Genomic DNA, 19,728 nt, shown 5'->3' with positions numbered 1-19,728 from the left:
AGGAAGGAAGGAAGGAAGGAAGGAAGGAAGGAAGGAAGGAAGGAAGGGAGGAAGGGAGGGAAGAAGAGAGGGAGAGAGGAAGGAAAGGAGGGAGGGAGGGGAGGAAGAAAAGAAGGAAAGACGGAAAAATGTAGGAAGGCAGGCAGGCAGGAAGGAAGGAAGAACAAAAGACTAGAAATGAATATTTGCTGAAAGGAAACAACTAAACAGAAATTTTATCAGTTATATAACATCAGGGAGGCTGATGTCGAAGATCAAGCCCCGGAATGGTGCAAACATTTTCTCAAATACTCCAGGTCTTTTGTTAAGACCCCAGAAAAACCACAACCTAGAACTAAGGCCACCTCCTCGGTATAAGGAACGTGCTTAAGAGTAAGGACTACTATCTGAAAGTAACAGTGAAAGTGATGTAGAATAGTTCTACAGAGCTTGAAATCAGCACACAACAAAATCAAGGGAAGTACTAATACACTATTTGCTGTCAAAGAAAATCTAACCCTCGTTCTAGAAAAATGACATATTCCAGAGTTGTTATAATTTTTCATCCAACGTGTTGAGAATTCAGTCAAAAATTACCAGGCATATCAAAACATAGGACAAAATGACCAAAAATGAAAACAAACAAAGGCAGGTAATAGAAGACCTAGAGTTGTTATTAGAATTGTCATACAAGGGCTTGAATATAACTGTGTGATTAATATATTCAAGAAAGTAAAGGATGTTGGGTTTTAACAGAAACATGAAATTACATAGAGAGAGAGAGAGAGAGAGAAAGAGACTCAATTCAGAATTAAGTAGCAAAATACACATTATTTTCATATACCCTTGGATCATTTGCCAAAGTAAACTCTGTAACTGACATTAAAGCAAGTCTAAACAAGGTTTAAAAACTAAAAATAGTCAAAGTACATTTTCTAAACACAATGGAATTTAAATAAAAATCAGTTTTGCAGGCCGGGCTTGGTGGCTCACACCTGTAATCCTAGCACTTTGAGAGGCTAGGGTAGGAGGATCACTTGAGCCCAGGAGTTCAAGATCAGCCTGATCTCTCTTTTGTGAGACCCTGTCTCTACAAAAGTAAGCAATAAATAAAATAAATAAGTTTCAGAAAGATAATTATAAAACTCCTCAAATGTTGGAAAATGTCTATTTCTTATACATTTTATTCCCCCAAAAAATTAAACTTAGAAAAAAATTAAATAATTCCCAAATATCCTTTATCTGGATTCACCAATTTTTAACATTTTGTTCTACCTGTGTCATTATTTCTCTACATCTCATACTTTTTCTGAACAATTGGAAATGAAATTGCATACATCATGCCCCATTTCCCACTTGAAAGTCAGTGTTAGTACTCTAAGACTAAGGAGATGCTCTTATATAACCATTGTAAAATGACCAAATTCATGTAATGTAACGTTAGTATAATATTTTATTTATATTTTACATTCCAATTCTTCAACTGTCCTAATAATAACCTTTCTAGCCATTTTTCTCATTACTTGAACATATCCAGGATTATGTATGCATTTACTTGACGTATCTCTTAAATTGTCTTTTAATCTTTAAAGATTATATCTAGAACATGTTTTAGCCTTTCTTTAACTTACAGTGCATTTACTTTTATCAGTTTTTAAGAATATAGGTTTGTTATCTTAGTTGAATTTCCTTCAAATAGGTTTTGCTGGTGTTTTCTTATGTTTAGATTCAGTTTAGGTTTTTCTTGTGGGGTGGAAATCTACGTAAGTAATGCTGAGTCCTTCTTAGGATGTAATATTCAGAGACACATGATGTTTCTTCTCTGTTAGTGACCATGGCAATTTTGATTATTTTTAGATGTTGTCTGGTTTATTGACTATATAGTTATTGTTTTTCTTTTAATATTTAGTTTTGAGAGAAATAATTCGAGGGAATGTAATTATTCTCTTCCTCATCAAAATTTTTACCTCTAAAGTTAACAGCTGTTGCTTCTTGCCTGCAAAACTTTTACTATAAAGGTACAAAATGATAATTTTTTACCCTATCATCACTTTTATGTTTATAGGTGAGAATTATAATGAAAAAAAAGGTTTTTTATTTTTTTATTCATCATTTACGTATTTTTATTGATAGTATGAAATCATGGATTTTTACTTCATTCCATGGATAATAATCCATAACTGTTCTTACTTAATTAGATACTCAAGTTGTTCCAGGTTTGGCCAAAGAGAGCCCCCTTCGGTCTCATTCCTGTGTATTTTTAGTAAGCTCATATTTTGGCACACTAACATTTCTTTTTGTTCACTTCCCAATTTGCTGGCACCAAAAATGATTCAGGTTCCTCCTAACCATTTTTACTCTAGCACTAGAATTAGCTATTTCTCCAGGAATCTCTAATGTCTTGTAGTGAGGAATGACATTTATAAAGAAAGATCCAGATTTCTGCATGCTAAATGTGCTTATTGCTAATGGAATATTCATTGCTTCGAGGCCCTTTCAAGGACACAGTTGGCTGGAGTTGGGCAGGGGAGTGGGGAGGCAGAGATAGATGAATAGATACTCAAAAAGTTCATTTTTGCCTTTCCCAATTCATATTTGTATGTTTCCCTTTCCACAGTGAGAAAACTGAATCCCAATAATATCATTATATTTAATCATTTGTACTATAATTACTCTACATATAATAGTCACAATTGTTAAACCTTTAAAAAATTAAAACAAATCTATTAAGTTTCAGATATGTTTGGAGTTCTTTTTTTTATTTTGTCCAAAGGATATATAGTCAGACAACTGCATTTCAACCTCAATTGGATTAGTGTTTTTTATTTTTTTTATTTTAGTGAAGTTTTTTTTAATTAGAGATATAATTGGCTCTTTTTTTCTTTTTGCATTGTTTGTTTTTGAATATGTACAGTATCAATATGATTTAAAACTGTAGTAAATGCTATACTCAGTGAAATGTTACTTTCTCTATTATGTTTTTTTACCCCTTTCTCAACTCACACTTGTAGATAAACTAATATCGTTATTCTTTTATATATTCTTGCTGTATTTCTTACTGTAAAATTAGCAAATATTTGAATATTTTCTTATTTTCCCTTGTGACTTATATGAAAATAGCATACTATATATACTCTTTGGCTGTTTGCTTTTTTAAAAAACTTAGCAATATATTCTACAAATTTCTCCATATCAATTTATGTATTCCTGTATTATTTTAAACAGCTTCATAGTCTTTCATTGTGTGTATACACAATAGTTAATTCCACCAATTCGCTATGTTGGTTATTTACATAGCTCCCAACATTTTGCAATTACAAATAATGCTACAATGAATAATCATGTATATGTGTATTTTTTGTATTTTTAAAATACTTTCATGGTAAATTCATAAATGTAAGATGACTGTGTCAAAGGACAAATGCATAGGCATTTCTGCTAAATATTGCCAAATTCCCTTCCAAAGAAGTTGTGGTATGTTGTATCCCCTCCCCACAAATAACAGTTTCTCCACAGCCTCATTAGTAAAGTGTATTGTCAAGTTTCTAAGTTTTTGCCATTTGTATGTGAGAAATGGTATATAAACACAGTTTTAATTTACATAATTCTTTTTATAAATGAAGTTAAATATATCTTCATGTATCTTTGGCTATCTTTATTTTTGTGACTTGTTTGCTTATTTTTGTTCCACTTTTCAAAAAATTTTAGGAAATTCTATAATTTGAAAAAGTTCTATTTGTATTTAGGATATGATTCTGTACAAGGAATATATTTTGTCAATATTTTCTTCAACTTTGATATCAATTTTTTTTTATTTTGTTTATGGTGATTTTTGTTATTGTTTTTGTTTGGTTTTGTTTACATACAAAACTCTTAAAATTATTTCTATGTACAACATTTCGTCATTCATTTTTTAACTTGCACCAGATTTTGTGCTCTACCTAGAAAGGATTCCTCTACAATCCAGGTTATAAAGGATTTCCCCCAATTTTTTCTGCTACTTCTTGCATAATTTCAAATATTAAATTTAGATTTACAATTTTTATAGTTAATTCTCCGTAAGATGTTTTGTATCAATTTGTCTTGATTTAGGAAAACAAAAACAAAACAAACAATTTGATGATGTTTCCATTGTCAGATTCCAAAAATATAAAGAACATATTCCAGCAATGATTCAAGGATAATAACCAATTACTTTTGTCTATGAAATATTGCTGTCTCGTTTATACTTGAATTAATTGTTGAAAACATGGACTGATTTCAGTCAGATGCAATTCTTACACTTACCAATAATTGTTAAAATATTGAAATCAAATACTAATGAAAAGGTAAAGTAACTCATTGAAAACTGTAAAAGAGAGATGTGAATTCAGAGACCCCAGTCTCCTTGAAGGAGTGTTCGTAAAGTGCCAACTAATTGAACACATTTAATTCCTATTTCTACTTTCTCACAACCTGGAAAAGAAAAGCTTCTGTTGAGCCTACAATTTTATTTTTTAATTGCTATCTTTCTTTTTTTTTGAGAGGGAGTCTTGCTCTGTCACCCGAGCTGGAGTGCAGTGGCCGGATCTCAGCTCACTGCAAGCTCCGCCTCCCGGGTTTACGCCATTCTCCTGCCTCAGCCTCCCGAGTAGCTGGGACTACAGGCGCCCACCACCTCACCCGGCTAGGTTTTTGTATTTTTTAGTAGAGACGGGGTTTACCGTGTTAGCCAGGATGGTCTCGATCTCCTGACCTCGTGATCCGCCCGTCTCGACCTCCCAAAGTGCTGGGATTACAGGCTTGAGCCACCGCGCCCGGCCTTTAATTGCTATTTACACTCAATATTTTAATACTGTTTTATTTCAAGTGAAACATTCAAATTGTCATATTATTTTCTTAATTGCTTTCTTTGTAATCAGTGTGAATTTTATTTTAACCTATTCTGTCGCTTGTTTGACAGTCTAAAATGGCATGTTTGTATAATGTCAGATTTTCATAAAGCCTGGGAATATTTTTATATATATCACTTAAAAATAATAAAAATATGTATTAGTGCCCCTGTAATATAGTGAGAAAAATATGAAAATAAAGACAAAATACCTGGGGTTCTAATATGAATATCTGTCATGTCTAGTTTTATGACTGTGATGAAGACACCAGTTTCTTAATCCATAGTTTTATCATCTGTAAAATGATAGAATTTTATTTAATCAGTGATTTGCAATCGTTGTTTACCCAGCATTTTTCTTAAGTATCTAACCGTCAACTGATGAATGACAAGGTTCATAAATTTGGAAAGGAGAGCTTTATTTGTCATAAAGCATTGCAGCCTGAATAATGGCCATTGTAACAGGCTGGGAAATGTCGCCTCTGGCCAGAAGACTGAAGGGGCAAACGGAAGAGAAATTTATGTTGAGCAGGGTGGCTGAATATACATATTTAAGAAGCTGTAGGAACCGTCATCAATATTCATAAAAGGAGAAACATGTGCATACTCACTTGAGTTCCATGCCCCTTCATGGATTCCATGTTCAAAAAATGGCAGAGTTAGTATGATCTGAGGGTAGAGTTTTTGGCCTCTGACATTAAAAGGTGAAGCAGAGGACATGAAAACCTTTACTGTGTGTTACTAGGCTGGCCAGAACCACTCTCTGGTCAGTGGTCTTATAAGGCAAAAAAGGAGGGTTGGCATCTGGGGTTGGTTGATATCAGAGATAGAGTCTTTTACAAGGACTGGTTTCTGTTTAGCCCTTAGGGAAGAAAACCCAATGGCAGTTAGTGAGAAAGGGAGCATTATGAGGTATGTCTAACCTCTCATCTCATCATTGCCAATAACTGTTTTCAAGGTTACTCTGGAGACCCCTTGGCCAAGATGGGATCTATTCAGTCAGTTGAGGGCTTGGGATTTCATGCTTATTTCTCATACCCAAATAATTTGTTGCAGGTCGTATTACATGTTGGATTTGTTGTCACCTTGAAAAAAACGGGACATTTCTACATTTCTCATTTAATGAGCAGTTCAATTTAATTAAATTGATTTTATAAATGTGTTTTGTAACACATTTGTGTTTTGTTTGGGGACCAAAAATTTCTTAAAATATACATTGAAATATAATTATATGTCAAGCTCAGGATGCTCCTTTTTGCAGTAAGGCCATATCTCCAATCAGAAACTTCCCTAACACAAAAACAATCAGTTTTGTGCTCTCCGAATCTCCCCAAATTACTCATACATATATAATGTGGAAAGGTAGGGGTTTCTTCTCCTGGAGCACAAGCCAATCTCACCTTAAGGTTGATGAGAATTAAGGGATAAACATGTATTGATTAGCCTCCATTTGCACGTTTCCTCATGAAAGAATTTTTTATACCTGCATTGTGTGCATTTTTAGGTGCTCGTACCTTAATCTGGCTTAACACTTCCCCAGGTAAGTATTCTTGACACTGCAGACTAGATTGAGTCAACCAATGTTATGATCTTAGAGAATCCTGTACTTTTCCTTTGCAGTACTTGTTAGAATTTATAAATTTATGATTGAATGTTTGTAAACTACTTGATAAAGTCTGTCTTCTTTACTCAGTTATAAAATCTGAACAGCAACACCATGTCTAATTTGTCTAGAATGTTGGATACTGGCATTGTCTCCTGCTTGTAAGTACATGTTGATACATGAGGATATAGAGCAACAGGAAGTTTTCATGCATTGTTGGTACAAGTGTAAAATGGTGCAGTCACTCTGGAAAGCAGTTTTCGAAGTTTTTCATAGTTAAAAGTGAAAAGCTCTATTATAAATGAATATGCATAGCTGCTTTATTTGTATAGCTAAAGTCCAAAAATAACCACAATGTCTTTCAACTGGGTGAATAAACTATGATACATCTATAGAGCAGAATACTGTTTGCAACAAAAGGAAATCAACTTTTGATCCATGTGGCAACTTGACCTGATCTCAAAAGCATGCAGTTGATTGCAACAAGCAAACAAACAAAAAGCAGGCCCAAAAAGAAAAAGAAAAAAACTTAAAAGTGGTTACATACTATAAAATTACCTTAATATTGTCTTCTTAAAGTGACAAAACTAGGGATAGACAATAAATAAGTGGTTCCCAGGGCTTAGGGTTGGAGAAACACATTATTAAGAGGCAACACAACATAGTTTTATAGTGTTAGTATAGTCCCTTGTCCTGATTATAGTGATGTTTAATCGATACATGTAATAATATGTTATAGAAATATACACCACAAGAAAGAGTGCATGTAAAATCCAAATAATGTCTGTATTTGAAGAAATTAATTAATGTTAATTTTCTATTTATGGCAAGGGATTATGGATTATGAAAACATACTTTCATTGTGAAAAGCTGGGTTAAAAGGAAGAGAAACTTTCCTATTTTAAAAAAGTCTTAAAATTTAATTCATTTCAAAATAAAACGTGTTAAGTGAGTTGATAAATGAACAGAGCAACATCCCTCACATTGTCTCAACTAGGGTGTACTCATGCAAATTGGAATCGGATGGTGTATTAGTCCATTTTCACACTGCCATACAACCCAAGACTGGGTAATTTATAAAGGAAAGAGGCTTAATTGACTATCAATTCTGTGTGGCTGGAGATGCCTCAGGAAATGTACAATCATGGTGGAAGGCAAAGGGGAAGCAAGCTTGGACCTCACATGGCAGCAAGAGAGAGAAGAGTAAGGAGCGAAGGCATAAGAACCCCTTGTAAAACTATCAGGTCTTATGAGAACTCACTCACTGTCATGAGAACAGCATGGGGGAAACCACCCCCTTGATCCAATCATCTCTTACCGGGTATCTCCCTAAACATGTGGGGATTATGGTGACTACAATTCAGGATGATATTTGGGTGGGAACACAGAGCCTAACCGTATCAGATGGACAGTCTGGAAATACAGTCTTATGTGCGTATATTTCTTCAGCTTATTTAAAATAAAAGCAATTGTTTTATTTCTAATTATTCTCATTTGTTTACCTATTGTTAGGCTAGTGCCAACTCTAGACCAAACCCTTTGGCTTCTTGTTCCATTTCTGTTACTGTGCAATCACGTGTTAATATCCAGTCATTGACTGTTTACTTCAGGTTCGTTTTGATTCCTAGAAAAGAAATATATTTTCACATCTGAATTGGAGTTATTTCTAACCTTTGGTCTGAAACTATTCTCCCTATAGCCACTAAACAAAACTCAGCTAAAATTAGTGGAAATTTTATTAAAATACTTTACTCAGTTTTGAGAACATGACACCGCGTTTAGCTGTGAGTTGATGCTTTGGTTTCTGTCATCTCATAGAGTGTTATTTCAAAGAATTTCACTTTTCAATCAAGGATACTTTCTGAAAGCTGAGAAACTCCAAAATTTAACAATACCATTTAGGTGTACCCTAAACTGACCTTTCCTATAATAAATTATAAGTTGATACTGTCTTCAAAAGGAATGTATGACAAGGCAAAACTTGAGTTATTCAAGGAAAAAGAGAAAGTCATTTTTCTTTTGTCTTTGCTACAAGTGAATTTTGGAATTTTACCAGAGAAAAACCTCTAAAATTACTCCCTAAATCTGACACAGATTTTTTTTTTTACAAATGTACTCCTAATATCAAATCTTTGTATAAGACCTGAAACAGCACCAATAAATTAATACCATTTCAATTTCAATAAAAAATTTTATTGTTTCAGTTCAGAAAATCCCCTATAATATCCTATTGTGTTATTATTTTAATTATGTGTCCTGTAAAGTGGCACATGCAACATGCAAAGTGTTATTATTCCTGAATTCTTCATTTCTCTGAGCAAGCAGTTCTATGAAGGAAATAAAAGATAGAACAGAAATCAAGATATAACAGAGTACCACAGACTGGGTAATTTTTTAAAAAGTAGAATGTATTAGTTTACAGTTCGAGAGGTTGGCAAGTCTATGACCAAGGTGCCAGCATGAGTTCTCAGGGCCTTCTTGCTGTGTTATCTGATGACAGAAGGTGGAAGGGCATGCAAGAGCTACAGAGAGAAGGGAGAGAGAGATGAGAAGAGACCTGGATTTGTCTGTTTAAAAGAACCCCACTTCTGTGACAACAGATGCACTCCTGTAATATTAGCATTAATCTATTTATTAGAGCAGAGTCCTCATGGTCTGGTAATTTCTCATTAAGCCCCACCTCCTCACACTATCAAACTGGGGATTAATTTTCCAACACATGCTTTTTTGGGGGGGCACATTTAAATCATAGCATTCCATCCACAGCTACCCAATTCATGTCTTTTTATATGCAAAATATATTAATTCCATTCTAATAGCCCCAAAATCTTAACTTGTTTCAGGACCTTAACAAATTCCAGAACCAATTCAAAAGTCCAGAGTCTTATCATCAGATATGGATGAGACTCAGGCAGGATTTATCCTGAGGTAAATTCCCCTCCTGCTGTGAGGCTGTGAAATTAAGTAAGCTACCCACTTCCAAAATTCAGTGGTGGAACATGTATAGGATAAATAGTTCCATTCCAAAAGGGAGGGATAGGGAAGAAGAAAAGATTTAACAGCTTCCAAGTAAGTCCAAAAGGCAACATGATCAACAATATTAAATCTTAATGCTCCAGAATAATATTTGACTCCGTGTGTCACCTTCAGAATACACTGGGATAGAGTTTGGAACCCCAAAGCCTCAGGCAGCTCCACTCCCATGGTTTTGCTGAAGTCAGCTCACACAGCAACTCCCACAGTTCATAGTCTTGTACCTGCAGCCACTTCTGGGCTGAGGCTCCGTGCTAATGACTCTACGGTACTAGGGTCTCAGGGGTGCTCCACCATCAAGGTCTCATTAGGTATTGTCTCACTGGGGACTCTTCTTCACTCCTGCAGCAGGTATCTATAACTTCCTTTAAAATCTTGCTGGAGGAACTCCACAGCTCCTGCACTCTGCACATCTGCACAGTTAGCACTACAGGGTTGATTTATATAAAGACTTATAGCATATACTTTCCAGAGTAGTAGCTGTAATGGTGGCTGGAAGCATACCTAGGCCTGCATAGCTAAAAATGAAGAGGCCAAGGATTCCTGTGCTAAAATGCAGGGAGAAGAAACTTGAGGCATCACAGAGCAGTGAATGCTGAGGTCTAGTGGATGCCTTTCTGGAAACCTTGTCCTCAAAGTCCTAGATTGGAGGGGCAGCCTTGAAGATTTCTGAAATGCCTTTGGGGTCATTCTTCCATTGTCCTGAAGAATTTCACCTGGCTTCCTTCTATCCATGCCAATCTTATCAAACAGTTGCTTGGCCACGTCCTTGCACACTTTTTCATTCTTTACATGGCCAGGCTGTGAATTCTTCAAATCTTTGCATTCTGCTTCACTTTTAATTATAAATTCCATCTTTAAATCATTTTCTGCTCTCTCACTTTAGTGTATGCAATTAAAAGAAACCCCTCATCTACAAATGTTAGCCTGGTGTGGTGGTGCACACCTGTAGTCCCAGCTACTCGGGAAGCTGTGGCAGGAGAATCGCTTGAACCCAGGAGGTGGAGGTTGCAGTAAGCCTAGATCACGCCATTGCCCTCCAGCCTGGCAACAGAGCAAGACTCTGTCTCAAAAATAAAATAAAAAAGAAAGCCCCCCCGCCCCAAAGAAAAAAACATGCAAGAAACCCCTCAGCTTCTTCAATATTTTGCTTAGGAATTTATTCTGGCCGTGCACTGTGTCTTATGCCTGTAATACCAGCGCTTTGGGAGGCCAAGGCAGGCGGGTCACAAGGTCAGGAGATGAAGACCATCCTGGCCAACATGGTAAACCCCATCTCTACTAAAATATACATACACACACACACACACACACACACACATATATATATATGTATACACACACACACATACAAATTAGCTGGGCACGGCGACACATGCCTGTAATCCCAGCTACTGGGGAGGCTGAGGCAGGAGAATCGCTTGAACCAGGGAGTCAGAGGTTGTAGTGAGCTGAGATCGTGCCACTCCACTCCAACCTGGCAACAGAGCTGTACTCCATCTAAAAGAAACAAAAAAAGAAAAGAAAAGAAATGTATTCTGCCAGATATCCTAGTTCATTGCTCTTAAAATGTGTCTTCCATAAAGCCCTAAGACATAAATAAAATTCTGCCAAGTTCTTCACACCATTATAACATGGATGGCCTTTAACTCCTGTTTCCAATAAAATATTTCTCATTTTCATCTGGGAACCTCGTAAGAATGGCCTTTACTTACCATATTTTTACTAACATTTTGTTCCTGACTACTTACGTCATGTCAAAGAAAGTGCATACTTTCTCTGCAGTTCTCATCTGAGCCCTCTCTAGAATTTCCGTCAATACAGATGTTTTTCTAGTCTGCTTCTCCAAACTCTTTCAGTCTCTGCCATTACTCAGTTCCAAAGCTACTTCCACCTTTTTAGATATTTGTTACAGCAACACCCCACATTACTGGTACCAGCTTTCTATGCTGCTATAACAGAATATCACAGACTAGGTAATTTATGCAGAACAGAAATTTATTGGCTCATGGTTCTGAAAGCTGGAATATCCATGATCAATGTATTAGCATCTGGTGAGAGCCTTCTTGCTATGTCATCCATGCAGAAAGGAGAAGAGCAAGCAAGGGAGAGAGTATAAGAAAGCCAAACTTGCTCTTTTATAAAGAGCCCACTCCCACAATTAACAAACCAACTCCTGAAATTACGACATTAATCCAGTAAGGGCATAACCCTCCTTGCCTAACCACCTCTCCTTAGGCTGCAACTCCCAACACTGCTGCATTAGGGATTAAGTTTCCAACATATACTTTTTGGGAGACTCATTCACATCATAGCAATTATTTTCCATTGTTGTGGAAAGTCAGGGACCCTGAACAGAGGGACCAGCTGGAGCCGCGGCAGAGGAATATAAATTGTGAAGATTTCATGGACTTTTATCGGTTCCCAAAATTCATACTTTTATAATTTCTTATGCCTGTCTTTACTGCAGTCTCTGAACATAAATTGTGAAGATTTCGTGGACATCTATCAGTTCCCAAATAATACTCTTATAATTTCTTATGCCTATCTTTACTTTAATCTCTTAATCCTATTATCTTCGTAAGCTGAGAATGTATGTTAACTCAGGACCACTATTGCACAAATTGACGGTAAAACTTGTGTGTTTGAACAATATGAAATCAGTGCACCTTGAAAAAGAACAAAATAACAGTGATATTCAGGGAACAAGGGAAGACAACCATAAGGTCTGACTGCCTGTGGGGTCGAGCAGAATAGAGCCATATTTTTCTTTTTGCAGAGAGCCTATAAATGGATGTGTAAGTAGGGAAAATATTGCTGAATTCTTTTGCTAGCAAGGAATATTAATAATTAAGATCCTGGGAAAGGAATGCATTCCTGGGAGACGTCTATAAACGACTGCTGTGGGAGTGTGTGTCTTATGCGATTGAGAGAAGGACTGAAATATGCCCTGGTTTCCTGCAGTACCCTCAGGCTTACTAGGGTGGGGAAAAACTCCACCCGGGGAAATTTGAGGTCAGACTGGTTTGCTGCTCTTGAACCCTGTTGTCTGTTGTTTAGGATGTTTATCAAGACAATACGTGCACAGCTGAACATAGACCCTCATCAGTAATTCTAATTTTGCCCTTTGCCTTGTGATCTTTGCTTTTGCCCTTGTCCTGTTTCCCCAGAAGCATGTGATCTTTGTTCTCCTTTTTGCCCTTTGAAGCATGTGATCTTGTGACCTACTCCCTGTTCGTACACCTCCTCCCCTTTTGAAGTCCTTAATAAAAACCTGCTGGTTTTGCGGCTCAGGTGGGCATCACAGTCCTACCGATATGTGATGTCATCCCCGGAGACTCAGCTGTAGAATTCCTCTCTTTGTATTTTCTCTTTATTTCCTAGCTATTGGGGGTGGGTAACCCCAATATTTCATTACCTTTGTTCACTCATTTATTTGTTCACTTCAGCAGTCCCTGAGTGCCTATTATGTGTCTTGTCCTCTCTGAGACACCGGTAATACAACAGAGAATAAGATGAATGAAGTCCTCTTTCTCATAATGTTTGAATTCCAGTATTCACCTGTTTTGTTTCTAGTTGGGCTGGAATTTTGCATTTTAATATTACTTTCCTTATTTATTATCAAAAGTTTCTCTGTAGAAGCATATCTTTGCATGCATGGAATTTAAAGATTACTGGTAAAAGAATTTGCCTTATTGGGAATGTGCTTATTTCAACATTAGAAATTTGGCAGTATATATTGTCATTAAGGTGCCAGAAATGTAGACTAATTTTCCAAGAGACCAAAGACTCTTAAAATAGATCTTTATGTAATAATTAAAATTAATTAGAGAGGTATTGTCACTAAGTACACAATATTTTTTAAACCTAAGTAGGTGGTTAAAACCAGAAATGCGTTCTTTTAAAAGTGAATAATAACTGAGATTCTATGAAGATTTTAACAATAAACTATTGCTTGTGTGTCTATGTATAAACATTATTTAATAAACATTCTTATTGCTATATTTCAAACACACATCTCTGTGACTACTGTGCTACTGGGGGGATCAAAAGTTAATAATTTTAAGACATGATATTGTACTTCTATTTAGTTAAATTTATAATGATCATCTCCCTTGAAATTTCCTCAGTTCATGTCTTGGTTTTGGATTCTACTTAGTGTATTGAATTTCCAAAGGTTGGAAAGTCATTTTAAAATATCTATTTCTGTGCTGAGGCACAGAAAGTATTTCAGAGTAACACATGGGGGAAGCCTAAATCTGTGAAGAATGAGGCTCAAGATTAGTCACAGAATAAGAATTATTCTTTAATTCCCCAAAGAAAGTTGAGTAACATTGATAAAATATCATGGGAACTTTGCATTTCCAGTGCCTCTTTGCCACTTTGAACTTTATAGAATAAAATGTTTTAGATTTCCATAGCTTTCATGTTTAAGCCTAATTGCAAAAAAATTCAGAGGGATCAAAAATGTAATTCATTAACTGTGCTCTAGGGTGCTAGCTTCAACTCCCTGTGAATGTGAAGTGTTCTTACAGTCTACTCGTAAGCTAATCCTGGACACTATCCTGCTTCAGGCAAGTCATCTTCCTACATGGCAATAGTGATAGAATAAGATGCCATAGCACATCCATGGTTCTTTGATTTCCTTCTTCTCTATCATCAAATATTTACAGCACGTCTAGAATACTTCTGCTTCATACAAAAATCTCCACGAGACCATCTCTAAAAAAATAATCACCCACAGCCCCTGAAGAAATTCACTTGTTATGAGTTCAGAAAAGAGATGCAACCTATTACAGTTATAATAATAATTTTAATTATAAACATGTTCTTTATATTTTGAAAAATGGCAACTTTATCGTTGATATTACTGTTTTAATGCTGACTTCTAAAATAACTCCTAATAAATGTATGTTCTCTTACACATGAAACCCTTTCAAACATTTGGATGTAGTTGTTATTAACTTTCTAAGTAATTTGTTCTCTGGGCGAGGGGGCTTAAGACCAGGGGCTCTGGTGACAGACAACCAAGTATGAATTCTGTCTCCAGACCGTATTAGCTGTGTGATCTTGGGCAAGAAACTCTGTGCACTTCAATTTTCTCATACATAAAATAGGATATTATCTCTACCTAAATGAACTGTCATGGGATTAATTTAACTCACATACATATGCATATATACATACAACTAGTCTTCAAAAAGTGTATCCACATAGTACATACTTAATAATTGTTAGTTATTATTAATAGTAGTATTACTCTAGAAACATACTTCTATTAATTCAGAGAATTGTCCTATATGTTTTGCTAGCCACATCATACTGTCTCATGTTATAGCTGTGGTTAACCATATAAAGTTGAGGGCCAAGCAAAATCTTGTTTGATCTGTGCAGTTAGATTTGGGACTCTGAATTCATGACTTTGTATTATTTTTATTTAATCTTATTTTAAACTCAATAGCCTTTTAGTTATATCTATTTATTTATTTATTTATTTTGAGACGGAGTCTTGCTCTGTCGCCCGGGCTGGAGTGCAGCGGCCAGATCTCAGCTCACTGCAATCTCTGCCTCCCAGGTTTACGCCATTCTCCTGCTTCAGCCTCCCGAGTAGCTGGGACTACAGGCACCCGCCACCTCGCCCAGCTAGTTTTTTGTATTTTTTAGTAGAGACGGGGTTTCACCGTGTTAGCCAGGATGGTCTCGATCTCCTGACCTCGTGATCCGCCCGTCTCGGCCTCCCAAAGTGCTGGGATTACAGGCTTGAGCCACCGTGCCTGGCCAGTAATATCTTTTTAAATATGATTTGATTTTTATTTCTGTCTTTTAAAATTATTTCTTAGCCTTTTAAATCTCGTTCTAGGTCTCAATTGGTTCCACATTACTTTGTCTGAGGTATATTTAATAAACAGACTATGTTTTATTTTCCTTATTTTAGGGCAAAGATCAGTAAATATGGCCAAGGAGAGTGAGAGAGTAAATATTTCAAACTCTTTGGGCCATATAGCCTCTGTTGCATCTTCTTAAATCTGCCGCTGTAGAGGTGAGGGAATTGTGGAGTATACGTAAATGTTTGCGTATGTCTGGGTTACATCAAAATCTACAAAGACAGCTGGGATTTGATTTGGTCCCTGAATCATAGTTCACCACACCTGTTCTAGAGTCCTCCTTACACCAAGTTGACCATATAGAAAGTACTGCCAAAGGAAGGTGGTACATCAGCTGATTCCAGTAGCTATCACTTAAATTGCGAAGGTCTGGACACACATCATTTAGTTAATTTTTGTTAATAGCAAAAGAGATTAAATTCTGACCTCTCAAGCAGAGGAAATAACAAATAGAAAAGTTTATTTCTTGTGAATTAGGAAATTTAAATGAGCCAGAAATAGCTTAAGAGAGTTGTCTGAAATTGATGTGTGAAAAACTACATAGGGAATTTAAAAATGACAGTTGTCAGGGTAAACTAAACCATGAATTCTAATTTGTGTTTTTAGCAATCAGATTTAGAAACACATATGTGTGTATGACCTGTGTTTCCAGAAAGGGATAGAAGCAGAAATCTCCTTATTCTATGAAAATGTTTTTGCAGTCATTTATTCATTAGTTTCTACACTAAGTAGATGTAAAACGTAACGAAATCCTAAACACAGGTATTGAAGAGAACAGTGTTTGTTAGATTCCCTAATCTAAAGGTTGTAAACCACTAAAAAATCTGTAAATTATTCTGTTTCCTTTTCTTCTTTCTGTCACAGCAGTGTTCTACCAAAATACATGCTACAAAAATGTGTTGCTTATTTTTTGACCTATAAAAAGGAAAAAATGAACAATTTTGATTCTTTTAACCAGCATTTCAAATTATATGGAGGTCTATAAAAATAAATATTTTGTACATTCCAGTAAATTTTAGTTTCAAGTTTCTGTAAGAGCATACCGCAAATCTAATTTAGCTATTAAGAAAGTACTTCTACTTTCTCTTTCAGATTGTGTAGTATTCTCTTCTATCAAAATATGTGTATGGGCTTAAAAGTACTTCTAGAGACGTATTGATGAGTAGAAAAAAATTACTTCCTATTTAGAGCTATAAAATTGAGTGATTGTTTCTCTATTTTGTAGTATGCAATTGTAATTATCTTATAACTTTGAAAACATTTTATGCGCACCACCCTCTAAAGGATGCCCGTGTGCTGGAAATCCATGAACGTGTAAATACGTTAACTTACATGACAAAAAAAAAAAAAAAAGACTTACAGATGTTAGTATTTAAATTAAGGGTCTTGAAATGAGGAGATTATCCTGGATTATCAAGAGGGGCCCTAAATGTGATCCTGGAATGCGTATTTACAAGAGAGAGGTGGGAGAGATTTCCCTATACAGACACAAGAGAAGAAAACAATGCCTCCATGGAAGCAGCAATTAGGGTGATGCAACCACATTCAAAAGATGTGGAAAAGATGAGTAATACATTCTTCCCTAGAACCTCCAGAGGGAGTTTGAATCTGCCGATACCTTCATTTCAGTCCAATGACACTGATTTTGGACGCCTGGCCTCCAGAATAAATTATTGTTATTTTATGCTACCAAATTAATGACAATTTTTTATAGCAACCACATAAAACTAATACAAGGAGTCATTGAGTTTACATTCATATTGAACACTGTATAATTGGTCTAGATGGCATAAAAGGAATCTAAAAATATGTTTGCTGTCTTTGATATATTTAGAATCTTATACAATACACAGAGGTTTTATTGGGCAGGTGATATGGTTTGGCTTTGTATCCCCAACCAAATCTCATGTCGGATTGTAATCTTCAATGTTGGTTGGAAGAGGGTCCTTTTAGGACGTGATTGGATCATGGAAGTGAACTTGCTGTTCCTGTGATAGTGAGTGAGTCCTCATGAAATCTGGTTGTTTAAAAGTGTGTACCACCTCCCCCATTACTTGCCCATGCTCTCTCTCTCACTCTCTCGTTCTCTCTCTCCCCCTCCTGCTCCAGCCGTGTAGGATGTCCTGGCTTCTCCTTCACCTTCCAACATAATTGTAAGTTTCCTGAGGCCTCCCCAGCCATGCTTCCTATACAGCCTGTGGAACCATAAACTAATTGTTTCTTCATAAATTACCCAGTCTCAGGTGGTTATTTATAGAAATGCAAGAATGGACCAATACAGAAAATTGGTACCACAGAAGTGGAGCATTGATATGAATAAACCTGAAAATATGGAAGCAGCTTTGGGATTGGGTAATAGGCAGAGGTTGAAACAGTTTGGAGGGCTCAGAAGAAGACAAGATATGGGAAAGTTTGGAACTACCTAGAGACTTGTTTGTGACCCAAATGCTGATAGTGATGTGCACAATAAAATCCAGGCTGAAATGATTCCAGATGGAGATGACGAACTTATTGGGAACTGTAATAAAAGTTACTCTTACTGTGCTTTTTAGCAAAGAGACTGGCAGCGTGGTGCCCCTGCCTATTACTGTTGGCAAATATCTGAGTCTCATGGCACCAAATATGTTAACAATGAAAGGTATCAGAATTACCAGTGACTAATCTGTGCAGGTGGGCAGCAACCTTAATTCTAGCCCCCTCAGAATAAAAAATTTGACTGAGAGGCATAAGGCAGAAAAAGAGACTAAAGCAAGTTTCAGAGCAGGAGTGGATGTTTATTTAAAAAGAAAGGGTAGCATACTTGAAGAGAAAGTGGGCACATGAAGGTCAAGTGCAGTGTTTAACTGTGATTCTAGGACTTCATAGGCCAGCCCCCTTCCAGCATCTTGCACCCCTTTCCCATAATTCTTCCCTTAGGATGGGTTGTCCACATGTGCAGTGTCCTGGTGGGCAGCACTTGGAAGGGGAGCACATGCAGTTGTTTAGAAAGTGTTTCACATGACCATCTGAGACTTTTCTTCCTTTTTCTGTTGGACTGCCCCTGGAAGGTCGTACTCTACCATTTGTCACTTAATGCACATGCCCAGGAAGTTGTTTCTACCTGGCATCTGCATTCAATTAACACTTTAGTGCAACAGGTGTGGACCATCAGGAAATGGCTCTCCCTGGTGCTGGCTTCCAATTCATCACTTTTAGAGAGGCAATATTATAATTGCTGAACCATCACCCTATTGTGGGATATGGCCAGCAGCCCACAATGCAACGGGGCTCTTTCTTTGTTCCCAGGTGGATCGGCAGGTCAAGAAATAATAGATACACACAAGATAGTGAAAGCTGGGTCCAGTGGGGGTCACCGCCTTCTAGTTCCGCGATGCTGCCAACGCACTGGATATGCCAGCATTTATCATTAAATTTAGTGAGGGCAGGCATAGGTTAGTGAGGGATTTAGGGTCATTTGATTACGAGGCGAGATGGTCACATGGGGATGAAGTAATTCTTTAATATAACATCTGTATGCAGAAGTACAGTATACAGAGATAAGAATTTACAATATAGAGTGTGCATCAGTAATTTCTAAAAGAGTCTTAAAACAGAAACACAGTCTTTCCATAACCTATGATTAGCCAGATATTAATCAGCAGTAACAGTTGCAGCAAAAGCTGGTTACAAACAATCCATAGAAACAGGATGTGAAACTAGACAACCGGTTAGACAAGAAATTCTCAGAAGGGAGTATGCCTTAACCCTAAAGAGGCCTAGAAGAGCCATGGAAAGATGAGGGTGTTTATAGCCCTATCTTATCCATATGGACAAGCGCCCCTCATGCATCCGTTTATAGATTCTCCACAAGGGTCACATTCCATTCCCAGAGCTATGAACATCTGCTTTTCTGGGATAGGAATCTTGGTGATGTGAAACCTCCCTGACTGCATGTCCATTCATAGGCTCTCTGCAGGGTGAAGCACATCACGTGCTGTTAACTCATTCTGGCAGTCCAATCTGACATTGTCTTTACACAATCCTGCATGCAATTTTGTATTTATAATAATCAGGAGCATTTCCCTACATCACCTAACATTCCTAGTGTGTGGGGGAGAGTCAACTCTTGCCCTGCACAGGACTCTCTTCTTGTAACATGCTCTAGAGATCTGTGGAAATTTGAACTTGAGATAAATAATTTAAGGTATCTAGCAGAAGAAATGTCTAAGCAGTAAAGCATTCAAGAAGTGACCCAGCTGCTTCTTATGTTCGTGAGTGAAGAGATGATCTGAAACTGGAACTTACATTTAAAAGGGAAGCCGAGCAAAAAAGTTTTGAAAATTCGAAGCCTGGCCATGTGGTAGAAAAGAAAAACTCAT

This window comes from Colobus angolensis, unplaced genomic scaffold (assembly GCF_000951035.1).
Source record: "Colobus angolensis palliatus isolate OR3802 unplaced genomic scaffold, Cang.pa_1.0 Scaffold74, whole genome shotgun sequence".
Classification (NCBI taxonomy): domain Eukaryota; kingdom Metazoa; phylum Chordata; class Mammalia; order Primates; family Cercopithecidae; genus Colobus; species Colobus angolensis.
Note: the sequence above shows the minus strand (reverse complement) of the source record.